Source organism: Columba livia, chromosome 2 (assembly GCF_036013475.1).
Source record: "Columba livia isolate bColLiv1 breed racing homer chromosome 2, bColLiv1.pat.W.v2, whole genome shotgun sequence".
Taxonomy (NCBI): domain Eukaryota; kingdom Metazoa; phylum Chordata; class Aves; order Columbiformes; family Columbidae; genus Columba; species Columba livia.
Window position 1 is genome coordinate 94,776,935 of NC_088603.1, and position 12,942 is coordinate 94,789,876.

Genomic DNA, 12,942 nt, shown 5'->3' on the forward strand with positions numbered 1-12,942 from the left:
ACGTTTCTTCAAATGATCTTCTGAAAGTACATTCTTTGTTATGTAGGGCACATGCTAAAATTCAAGGAAATAATAATCCATCAAAAACTGTCGCTGGACATAGTTTGAGAATAAGGGTGCTTTGAGGATAAGCCTGTATGTGAATGGGTTTAGTATGAAAAAGCAGTGTTCACTGCAGCGAGACAAGTATGATCAGAGGAGGGCATGGGAATGAAATGGAAAAAATAATATTTATTTGTAGTAGAAGAGAAGCTTATTGTTGGGTTGGTGGAAACTGAACAGAGGAAATACAGGGATAAATTCAAACAGCTTTTATCTGAGTTCTGAAAGAGCATGAGGTTAGTTAATAGGATTAACTACTTTTACACAGATTTGTACATAAACATTGAGACACGAGAGTTGAAGGGACATCAGCTGAGTGCCCTCCCTTTGCAATGATTACATTCGGGAATGTCTGTGGGGGGAATTAGGTGACAGTGACTACCGGCTTCCCCTCAGATGAACCTAGCTGTTGTCATCCTGCCATCAACAGGCTGGAAATTACTGTCTCAAAGGCACTGCAGATTTACAAGCAGTCAAACAGGACAGAAACCACTCCTTTCTCCCGCCCTGCCCTCCCTGTACCGGACCAGGCAGCATCCAGCTACTCACACAGTGTGAACTGCAGGTTTGCAAAGTGGTGCACAAGCTCTAGGGCCAGACACTCTGATGGATCAGGGGTGTTAGGGCTTTTGAGGTTTTTGTCTTGTTGTTTTGTTTTGGCTTTTTTGTTAGTTTTCAGCTCTAACTCACTGTGTAGTTAGAGACCTCAGCCTAGAGTTAGTCCTCAGTGGTGAAATTTGGTGGTGTAAAATATGTCTAAATCAAATTAGATTAAATTCCCTGGTTTTAATACAAATGCACCTGAGTTTCTACTTCGTTAACGTATTCATTTACTTATTAATCTCTTGTTCATATTTTAGTTTGGAGAAATCATTGCTTATACTGTTGGTCTGATGTAACGTATCTGTGGGGTTGGAGGATACCTCTGACCAGTCCTGGTCTCTGCACTGTTATATAAGATGCATAGATTTGGGTACCTATAAATATTAGAGTGCAGCTGTCACAAAGGGATTGTGAGCAAGCTGCACGGGACCTCGAAAACGTAATAGCTTGGCACCCAGAAATATACAACTTTGGTAACATATTACAAGGTCACATATCGGGAGAGAGGATAGGAAGGTAGTGACTGCTTTTAATCTTTGTCTCTTTTTTTAAGAAAATCATTTTTCCTTCTTTGTACTTCTGGTATATATCGGATCCTGACAGTTTTTATCACATTAGGATGTGACATTCCCGGCCTTGACAGTGCTGTTGTTTGGATATTTATAGCAGCTTCTGGTCATTGTTGAGCAAAGGAGATTGCCCTGCCCTCTGGCCCTTTCTTAAGCAGATTTTGGGCAGAAGCTCCTCTCATGTGGCACTAATTGAAATTATTGGTGGAGGGGGAGTTGTGAGCGCACTCTGGCTGACTCGGGTTTATCTGCCAAGGGCTAAGCCAGGGGAGGAAGGCAGGAAAAACGGGGAGAAGGGAGAAAAGTGTGTGGGGGGAACAGGAGGTGTGGATTAAAAAAAAAAAAGGAGGGAAAAAAGCCCAGCTTTGCTTCGCGCCGGTAGGGCTCCGTGCTCCCGGCCATCTGTCCCGCCGGGGCGGCGCGGAGGGAGGCGGCTGGCCGCGGCGGGCACACGGAGAGGCCGGCTGGGTGCGCAAGCCCACGGGAGGAACGGAGCGGCGTGGGGCTCCGGCCGGGCGCGGGGGCCCGCTCAGCAGGTGGGTACGTGTGCCTGGAGCAGGGATGCGAGCGGGGAGGGAGAGGAGAAGCCCGCTCCTGCTTTCTGGAGTTGCAGCGCGACCGATGGGGGGGTGCTGTGTGCGGCGATATGGGGGGAGGAGGCGAGGAGCTGCTTTGTTTTGAGCTTTCAGGGGCCGAACATGCTGCTTTTGCGGGTGCTTTAGGGGCTGAGTTTCGCCCCCTGCCTGCCCGGGACGGGCTGCGATGGTCGAAGTCGTTAAAAGATTGAAACCAACAAGTTGCTGTAGGAGTGATTTGCGCGGAGATGGAGCTGGTTTCTCATCCGCGCTAAAATATTTCCCAGGGACTGTCAGTTGCAAAGTGTGGGCTTCCCTTGGGTGAGTAACCTCGCCTGAGCCGGCAGCTCCAGGATTTAAATGCGATATTATCATCCAGAGGCAAGGGGGTGTGTATGTTCCCCCGCTTTGCTGCAGCCACCCCCCCATTTAATAGTTTCCTGCAAGTTTAACGCGAATTAGGGAGAGGCGAGAGCTGGCCCTTGCTAGGGAAAACTGCGGAAGAAAGGAGGAGGCTAAGAAGTTTCTGATGCACTGTAAACCAGCACCGCTGTCAAAAGCAACTGACCTGGAATATTGTCCCGTATTGGGGGGGGGGGGGTATTATTGTTGGAAGTAGCTTCATTCCGTTTAGCTGGTAACGTTTCTGAAGGCTTTGTTTGGGTTTTAAGTTGCTAATGTAAACAGTCTAAGTAAACAATCATATCGTCGTTCTCTGTGTTGTGCAATGGGGGAAAAGTGGATTTCCAAGTGTGTGCTTTTTAAAGAAAAGTTAGGAAATATACGGTAGCTTTATGATAACAGTAATAAGAGCAGATTCTGGACTTCATGCCTCTCTTCTGTTATTAATACTTTTATTAATTTTAAAGATGCAATAAGTATTGTTACTATGCTTTAATCTCTTCAATATATCTGCTAGAATGTCCTGTCACATTGCATATGGTTGTGTTTAATGTACAACGTCTGGTTTGTGTTTCTGATAACCTAACTAGTACTACTAGAAAAATAAACACTCGGTTAACACTTATTACCTAATCATTTTAGCAGCTCTTGTGTAGATTATAAACAGCAAAATAGAGTCATAGCTGGAAATTGCTGTGCATATCTATCTTCAAATGTATTTTTTTTAAAAAAAGCACTATTAGAAGTGTGCATACCATCCAGTATAGCTGTAGGTCTTGTTTGTTTCTTTCCTGTACACTTGTAGAAGTAGAACAATAGTAAAAAAATGAGTTGAGCAGCTGGTAATCCATTTGTCCACCGCTTATCGCTAAAAAGATTCCTGGTGTAAAGTTCATGAACTGTTAATGAGGATGGTTCAACACGGAATCCAGGATCTGGCCATACTAAAATCAGGCAAGAGTTTAAAAAATAAAATTAAATTAAAAACTGAGACTTATTCACTTGTAAACCTCTTAATAAATATATAATGTAGCTAGTATTCAACTCATTTATAGTCAAGAAAAATAAAAACTTGATTGATCATGTGGCTAATAATCCATACGTTCTTAATCTATAACCAGGTGAACAGAAATATTTTTATTTTCCTTAAAATCTGAAATAGCTGTTTTCTTACAAACGACCTTGCTTTTCTTTTTTTTTTTTTTCTTTTTAATCTGCATCCATGTTGCAAAAAGAAGTCTCGAGGAATCTAACGGTTTGTTTACTGGTTCTGTTTCCTATTACTCTTGGTCTCCAGTTTATACTGGTTTGAATATTTCTGTAATATTGAAGTCAGTTGCCATTACTTCCTTCAAGGACCGTATTTAAACACATCTGTAGAGTTATATGTAGAGTGTGTGCAGAATGGTAATGTTCAGTAACATGGGTCTATTCATTTTACTCTTGCATGGCTCAATATATTTTTCTTGTTACTTCAGAGAAGCTTGAAACATGATAAACGCTCCATTAGTGGTATTGGTAAGAAATACATTAAAGCAAGTGCGTGGTCAGTGAGAAAGCATTTTTTTTTGAAAGCCTTCTCGTAACGGACATTGCACTAATAATCTTAATGTGTAATCTGTGCTGCGTATCTTCAGTGTTAGATTAGATTTGCTTTTAGGTACTTTGTAAATATAATTTTTATTCAGGATAACTGCATTTCTACCAGATGTCCAAGCTCCTTGTTTCTTTTCAGCCTTTGCAGCCTCTAAATGTCATAGGAATTTTCCAGGCAAAGGTCTGGGTGTGCATGGGGCAGGCGATTCACGATGCAGCCCTTCTTTTGAGAAACTGGCCTCAGTATTGTAGGGCATTGAGTTCTGATATTAATATAAAGTGAAACCTGTTATTAAAAATATAAGTCAAATCCAAAGACTGCTGTGTTGGTTGGATACTCAGGAGCAAACTGGAATAGCCTTCTCTGCAGATTACTGAAAATATGATAAGCGAATTCTATAAGCTGTAAGGGAAGTGCTCAGTTGTGAAGCCGCTTGCCAGGGAGCCATCACACAGTAAGAGGCTGCCCTAGCCAAAACATGATGCTTATTACCCCTCACATTGCTCCACACTGAGCAATATGAGACAAGACACAGGGGAGCAGAGGATGAGGGGCCAAGCATGCTGGGCTGGGACAACTGCAAAGGAACCCTGCAGTTGGGTATGGCTGTGTTACTGGGGAAGAACATTGTGGAGAAGCTTGCAAAGCTAATGGGGGATGTGGCTGCAGCCATGTATGTGTGTGGCAGAAGTATGAAAGAGGTATTTGCAGGAGAAAAGGCTTTTGGAATGGTAGATGCTGTGGCAGGACATGCGGTGATGGTTTGAGGGGGGCAGAGAGGTTGGAGGCCTGATGGAGCAAGGAGTAAAGTCAGGCTGGAGGCCCCAGGAGCAGTCAGGAGTGCCAGAGATCTTGAATGCTGCCCAGGGAGCCTTTGCAGCTGAATGGGTAACCCAGTTTGGGTACTTCAGGAAAAAAGACTCAAAAGCTGGGAAATGACCGTTGGCATTCCCGCTCGTCATCATAGACCGAGGAGGAAGTGTTGGGCAGCTGAGCCACGGTGAGATTAGGTACAGCAATTATAACTGGCGTGCAGCGGGAGGGCTGGCAGCCAGGAGGCAGGGGGATGGGGAACAATCTTTAGCCTTTTCTGTTGCGTATGTGAAATTGAACATTTTAGAGCAAAACGTAAGGTTAGGAATTCAAAATGAATCTTTAGCACTGAAACTGTTTACTCTCGTTGTTAGTCTTTCCCAAAGATTTTCAGTTAGTGGGGTCTCCATCTTCTGATATTTATAACAACATCGTGACTGGAGATGTAGAATGCACAGAAATTTATTTTCATAGACTTTGCCAGATTGTTTTTTCTTTTAAAGAGACCTTGTCACACTTTTAATAACAGATGCACTTGGTCACATTCATTTGCTAAGCAACAGATTTACTGTGTAGCCTGTGAAGCACAAAAGCACACATGAAGTAGAGCTTACGTAAAGTTCACAAGCAGCAGCAGAAAGAGTGAGCTATGAATTCTCTGAGTTTTGTTCCTAACATGAAAATATTTTAAGGTCGGGTATTTTTCTCTGCTGGCTGCCATCAGCAATAGAAGTATCAACAGGAGAAAAATGGGTCGCTTGGGTTTTAGCATTAAGCAGCAAATCCAGGGCCAATAGGATTTAGCTGGGATGTTAAGGTTTATTCAGTGCATTTAGTTAATGAAGTTGGGGGGAAAAAAGGGGGAGAGAAAAAAAGTGAGTGTCTGGGGTTGGGGGCGGGGATGAAATGGCCTCCTGCCATGGAGTGCATCCTGTGGTGACTCCTCCTGATTGATAGATGTTCCACAAAACAAAAAATAGCTGAGCAAAAGAGGTTTTAATTAAAAAATGCCAGCTCAATGCCAGCCCGTTTGGATTATAATCAAGCAGAAAATCTTTGTGATAGACATCTACCTTGTCTTAAGGGTGTATGTGTGTGTTTTTATGGAGTGTAGTGTCCATCGGTTAGGGGGATGGAAGAGGGAGATTATAATACATCCAAGCATCTGTAAAGTGGTTATAAAACCATGAAAATATTCAGCAAGTGCAATGATATTAACATTCATCAATCAGGCAGAGAAATCAAGTTCAGGTCAACTAACTCCCATTCGAGCAATAAGCCCAGATTTCTAGCAGAACGCCCCACCTTCCCCAACACACATGGGTGGCCCTTCGCTGTGCTCACCCATATTCTGATGCTTTTGTGTCCCCTGCCAAAGGCTGTCATCTTGTGTATGCACACGCTGTTCAGCATCTTGACTTGCTTTCCAAGCCTTGAAAGCCTTCAGCACAGAGACACAAAAAACAGTGAAGAAAGTAATAAAAAAAAAAAAAAAGGCAAACCAACATGAATGGATCTTTTTTTTCCAAGAGGGTTAATGTGTGCATTTTTCTTATTTCTTCGAATTCTGTTCTTGTACAGGCCAGACTCCCACTCAAATCAAACTTCATTTTTCCCAAAGCTCTAGTTGTCATCTGCAGTCTGATCAGCTTTCTTATTCCACCTGCCCCCTCAGAGGTCTGTGCTTGAGGCTGGACGCTGCTCGGAGTCATTGAGCAGTGATTAGAACTGTCAAGGCTCAGCCCCGTGAGCTCAACAGGCTTCCCTTCTGAGAAGGATGTGGGCATCGGTGACAGGATTTGACTGTAACAGTACGGAATAGATAAGCAGCAAACTTATAAAATGAGTAAAAGGACCCAAGTTGCTGTTGTTCTCAGCATAATCAAGATGCTCAGTGACTTCATGCAAGTGCCTGAGGAGGGCCCTGCAGCATTTCTTAGTAGGATTTATTGCAGTAACACCTGAAGACTTCTACAAAATGGTTCAGAGAGAAACTTGAATGTGTAGTTTTTGGTTTTGTTTGGTTTTTTTTCACTTTGCAAACAGTTTAAGACAAACATTTTCAAATAATTTTTTTTTTTTTTAAAGTTACACTTTGTTAGGACTTCTCTGCATTGTTCTGTACTGCTTGATTTTTGTCAGAATCACAGTATGTTTACTGAAAACCTTTTTGCTATACCTAGACTAGTTTAGGGATGTATTCATAATAATAAACAAACAATAACTTCACTAAAATAAATTATTTTTTTTTTAAATAAAAAGGCTTCTGACTGTGATGCTTACAGCAGGGCTTTATGAATGTTCTGCCAGGTTTTAGAAAATGGGGTGGCTGTGTCAGAGCCGCAGTCCCAGGCACACAGCAAGAGTCTGGGCAGCTGCATACAGAGCAAGTGATACCCTAGAAAAAGACTCCTGTCATCTTTTGCATACAAACAGGTACACATTTGTTGGTAAGCAAATACAGATAACGCATTGGTGCTAATCTGAGAATTTCATAAAATTACATCTGAACAGTCTGGTTGTCTTGGTGGCAACAAAGGAAGCAAAATACCATCCCAGAGGGCAAGCACTCTACAGAAAAGCAAAGAGGGGCATGTCTCCCAAAAAAATAATACTTTTGTATGTAGCTGTGTTGCAATGAAGTGCTTGGTGCAATATCTGAACCATTTAGTCCTGTGTTTGTGATGCTCTTTTGCCATTACACAATTTGCTTATATTTTCTCATTGGTGGGCAGTAAACCCCCTGTTTGAACCTGATTTAAATGAATAGAAAGATAGAATCTGAGCTTTGAAGACCATCGAACATTTTTTTCTGTGACTTCCTTCAATTAACAAAACTGTGTGTGTACCTCGAGGCTCTCATTAGCATGATTGTGGCTGCATGCCAGCATCTAGCCAGAAGAACTAAGGGAAATTTTGCTGGCTGTTTCATAACATTAAATATTCTATAGAACAACAACAGAGATTTTTAAATGAAAAGGTTGTAAAAACACTGGGAGCAGACACAACCTTTGTAAAAGTTGTAAATCCACTGAATAATTACTACATAGTACTGGATTAAATACTGAAAGTCCCTGAGTTGCCAGGATCTGGTGGAGATTTGCTTCCATTTGATCAAAGTGATTAAAAAGACTGTTTGCCTTTTTTATTAATGTAGCTTATACCTATGGGAGTAAATTAAAATAAAACGGTTTGCTCCTGCAAATAGGAAAATATATCTGCTGTTGTTCCACTATGCATGTTCAAATTTTCAGTCACAGCGATGAGAACCAGGGTTGGAGTCCCAACTCCTTTCAGTTCAGAGATGTTAAAATCACTTGATTTTGAGTAGTAGGAAACATCAGAAGTTACACCATTAGATTTCTCTAGGAAGGGCAAAGGCTCTGGGTAGACACCAAGAAAGAGATACACTTCATTTCCCCCCTCCCTCCTTCCCCCATCACCATTCACACTGTACAAATACAGATGCCTGGCAGGTAATGGAAAGGCTGTTGCTGTTAATTAAGTATTGTGAGCATCCCACCATGCTGAGTGTGGACAAGGTTGGGGTAGAGGAGGTTGAATAAATATTGTAAGAGCTCTTAAACCTTTCTTCTAATGAAGTATCATCTCCCTTCACTGTTTATCGTGTCAGATACTCTGAATCTGACCCTATGTTTTAAAATACTGGTGAAATTTTGGAGGCTTCTGTGTGCAGAAATGATACATCTCTGACAAAAGCCTGCAACGTGAGCCACACTGGTGGAGCATCCTGAAGATGTGCTTTCCTGTGAGTAACAAGAGCAGCTGCCCAAACAGCCAGCAATGCTGACAGAAATGCATCTGCACTTGGGGGTGGCTGTTGTGACCGTCACATGCTGGGTGTGACTCTTTCCCACACTTGCAGCCAGGGTAGCTGTTGGCCTCCCATTTGCCTACAGGAACCATCATTGCCCATATATCTCTAGGAGCTTCAGTACAAGTTACAATAGGATATGCTGACAGAGTAACTGAATATGTGACATAGTATTCGGCTTCTCATTTGTAGCTAATTAGTATTCGTGACTAATTTCACCCATGTCTTAAAAAACATGCTTTAAGAAGACACCGATCTTCAGCTGTGGGATGGTAACATCAGGAATACCTGTTCGTGGTAGTGGCTGTGTGACAGAATGCATTAGCTTAAATGCTAGAAATGCAAATAATTCCCTTCTGCAGCTATTAAGGGTGTTATGACTGAAGGTAACAGTAGCTCAGTTGTTTTGCTTTGTGTAGTCCCTGTGTAGGATCGCATCCATGACCAGTTACAGGGTATCAGCTGATAAGTGACAGATGAGTGGTGCTTTCTAGTTGGTGGGTGAGACAGTCTCCTTGCAGTTGTGTGAACATACTTAAGTGTGGTTGGATGTTGCTTTTTGATCTCTCAGATACATCCTTACTGTTCTCTTTGTTTTCAGTTTCAATGAAAAGATGATAAAAGGCAGAGTTAAGGCCATTTAGGCAACCTATCTTGATATTTCCTTGTTTTCTGATACTAGTTTTCTTCTGACAAAGATAACCTTAACTTTTGGATTTGCTAAACTTTTAGAGAGTTTTGTTTGTTCACTTTGTTCTGTGACTGGGCAAATGTATCAACACAATTTGTGGATTACATACATATACACGCATACACACACACACACACATATATGTCAGCTTTATTTGTAGCCACTTCTTTACCCCAGGCGTTCCAGCAGGAGATTACTGACACACAATTTGGACCCTGGGCTTTGCCTTGTCATCCCTGAGTTTCATTTTAGGGTAGTTTTCTCAGTGGGACCTATTCACTTCTAATCCTGTTCATTGTCTGGAAGGAAATCTCACAGCACTGCGACCTTTTCTTGCCCGTTGTAGCTCCCCTTTGGAAACAACCCTGATCTTACTCTGAGTGGGTGAGTGAAGTTACTGTGGAGTTGGCAATAAAAAAACCTGTACAGAAACTATCTTTTTTTACTGGCTTTTATTACATTGGATTGTGTACAGATGGATGAGCTTTTAGCTGGCTCAGAAGTCAAGGGCCCACCAATATATGTCTAAACCTTTCTAAAGCAACTTGAACTCCCTTAGGAGCAATGCATTAAAGTGCCTATGAAAATGGAGTTTTCTTTTTACCTTGTGACCTTTCTGCTTTCCCATCACTAGACAGGAAAGACCCAGTCTCTAGTGAATATTATTAGTCAAGAAAGTTAAAAGCAGCAGATTATATGTACATATTGGGAGATAAATAATAATGAAAGTAGCCAGAACTAGGGTTGCCTATGGCTACTAATAAAATGTCACCTTCATTTTAGCTCTGTGTGCCTCATACTTCAGAATACATAAAATATAATGCTCTCAATGAGAATATGGCTGAGTTGACAGATAAAGAAATGTATTTCTAAATAAAACCCTAAAATATACTGAACAAGCATAAAAGATTGCAGATGCACCTAAACTGTTTCATTTCTAGTTTCTACTCTGCTAACACAGTTCAGATTTTTAGTTACACATATTTTTATATTGGGGGGATTATCTTATATGGAGCTTAGAAGAATTTACAAAACCCTTTCTTGGCTGTGTTGATTTCAAATATATTAGTTCTTACTCAGTTGAAACACTTAACTGGGAACTTAAGTACAACTTTAAACCATGGCTCTCAACTTTCTGAAGAAAACTGTTATGCTTATACTACATTAAACTTCTTGCCTGCCTTTTTTTTTTTTTAATTGAATCTGGGCAAATCAAGTAATATTTGTGCATGTTTGTCCAAGTTTAAAAGGAAATGAATTTGCACTGTTACCTCTGCTTGCCAAAAAAAATTCTGATAAACAGGTCTATTGCTGGAAATAGTCACAGAAACACCTCAGCTGAGGTAGTTCTGGATTAGTATTTTTATTTTGTTGGTAGTAACTGCAGTTTTTTGGGAGGTAGGGATATCCACAGAGTAAAACTACTTTGGACCTGCAAATACATCTAAAAATGAGGGCAAAGTCATCTTAGAAAATCACATCCTCACAGATTCAGACTAGTGGTGACTTTGACTCAGGATGTCTTCCGCTGCAAACCTTGTTTCAAGAGATTATTAGTCAAAATTTGAAAACTATGCAGGCATCTCTTACTCTCTAATGATCCTCTGTACTCAGGAGAAAGCCAGAGAAAATAGTGTGTACTTGCATGCTTTTCATTGAGAACCATTTACTCGGGTAGACGTCAAATGGGTAGGCTACAGTAATTGAAAATAAGAAAAAAAGGGGTTTATAGCTCATGTTGTGAGCCTGGCTTTTGTGTCTGCATCTTTGAACTGCTGCTTGTAGCAGTATCTCTTGCCTTCACACCACTCATTCATGAAAAAGACGTCTTGACCTGTATTTTTTCAAATAAATCTCTTTTTAATCTGCGATGTGTAGTCAACTATGGAGTTCATCTACATTCATCTTAACCTAATATTGTTGTTCAATTAATATTTAGTCAAAGTCAGTAATTTTGTGTAAGCACTGGGCAGCTAATTTACGTACCTATCTGTAGCTTGTATATACACATAGTGACTTTGTGACAGAAATTCTATTAGAGGGGATTATAAGCCATAAATATCTTCTTCTGTTTTGCTTTATTGGCAATCCAAAGTGCTATTGATTTGCATTCTTAGCCAATGATGATATTAGACTTGTAAATGTAGCCATATTTTAATACAATTTACCTGGTTAGTTTTTGCAAAATGAAACTGCTATTTCTGTGTATTCCACTTATTTCCTACCTTAATTCTTTGGCACAGGCTGTGAAAGTTGTCATGAATATGACATGTGTGCAGAAGACCAAATGTGATAAAAGGCTGAGCTGTAAGAAGCCCTGTCCTGTTGTAACATCCAAGGAAGGTGTTGAGGAGCACAGAGACTCTGACAGAATTTCTTTTTGATTATTCTGTTGGAGCAGTAGGATGAGAACAGGTTTCTGTCTAATCCTCGAGGGTTCCTGGGATCCTCTGTGCTCCTACACCTGGGAACATCCATCTTTGTGATGACACAAAGCTGTTGCCAGCCACTTCTGTTGACTTGGGCTGACAGTTGGCATCTCATTGTGAAAGGGATGTGTGATACGGCTCCAGCTCATATCTGAACAAGCTTTTTCCCAAGAAGCGATAGCACAGGAGGAAACTGCTTCAAGTTGCATCAAGGGAGGTTTAGATTGGATGTTAGGAAATTTTTTTTCACTGAAAGGGTTAACAAGCATTGGAACAGGCTGCCCAGGGAAGTGGTTGAGTCACCATCCCTGGGTTTAAAAGACATCCCTGTTTAAAAGCTATAGATATGGTACTTAGGGACATAGTTAAGTGATGGACTTGGTGATGTTAGGTTTACAGTTGGACTTGATGATTTTAAGGGTGTTTTCCAATCTAAATGATTATAAGATCCATGGAAACCGTGTTTTCACAGGCTCTGTCTTCTTCCCCCATCCATTTCTCCTGACTTTCTCTCCTTTCTTCAGAAGCTCCTCTGAGCTTTAAGCCTGGATGGCACCTTCTGTTGAGGTAAAAAAAGTAAGAAATAAGTGTTTGCAAAGATACCCTGTCTTAGTCATGGGACCAGAAGAAAGGGAGAGTGAGAGTGGTGTGTCCGTGAGATGAGAAAGGGAGAGTGAAAGTCTTTGTAATATGTTTGGGTAGAAAATGCTTACTTTGGTATGTGGATGTTTTTTTCACATCCCTAAGAAGAGATACTATTTTTAACAACATAATAAAGGTCTAGTGGTTAGTACAGGAACACTACACCATGAGACCTCTTATATTATGTCAACCACCACTTCACTACATTAGGAATACAGACTTTCTAAAAATTATTCATTTTCATTTCAACCACTTGAAACATTCGGCTGTGAAATAGCTAAAAGACCATGTTCTAGGCAGGCACTTTTTTTTCTCATTCGAAACTATCTCAGCTCCAGTACTTCTGATGCCAGCTGAAAAAGGAATGAATGCTGCAAGAAGGTGCTGTGTGGAGCTGTGCATGTCAGCGTGTCTGCGTTAGCAAGAGGCTTTTAATGGGATGGAACGAGTAGGCTTTGGTTGGTTGCTGACTGATCCTCCCTAGTAAACACTGGTATATTATCTAGTGTACTGTAATAGTACTGTAGGCACAAGTGTGTGATGTATAAATATATATTAAAAAAAAGTTTCTCCTCTGAGCTGATTATGATCATGCATCTTGGGTGCGGTTGTAGAAAAGCATCCTTGTACAAATGTTTGTCAGCAAACGGACTGCAGTTGATTTACCTTTCTTGAACCTGTGAC

General features: G+C 41.0%; 1 protein-coding gene across 42 annotated transcripts in view; it reads left to right on the top strand.

Moving 5' to 3' along the window:
* Positions 1–12,942, top strand: part of LOC102098626 (poly(rC)-binding protein 3) — a 524,682-nt gene that overhangs the window by 368,683 nt on the left and 143,057 nt on the right. For 2 of the 42 annotated variants that reach the window (XM_065052873.1, XM_005514542.3), the window contains exon 1: positions 1,923–2,170. The exons of 22 other annotated variants lie outside the window; for them this stretch is intronic. The gene's annotated coding sequence lies outside the window, so the exon portion shown is untranslated. Of the gene's footprint in view, positions 1–1,093; positions 1,222–1,417; positions 1,815–1,834; positions 2,171–12,942 lie in introns of those variants that run through there. 18 more of the 42 variants (XM_065052863.1, XM_021282170.2, XM_065052861.1 and 15 more) reach the window with 18 other exon arrangements.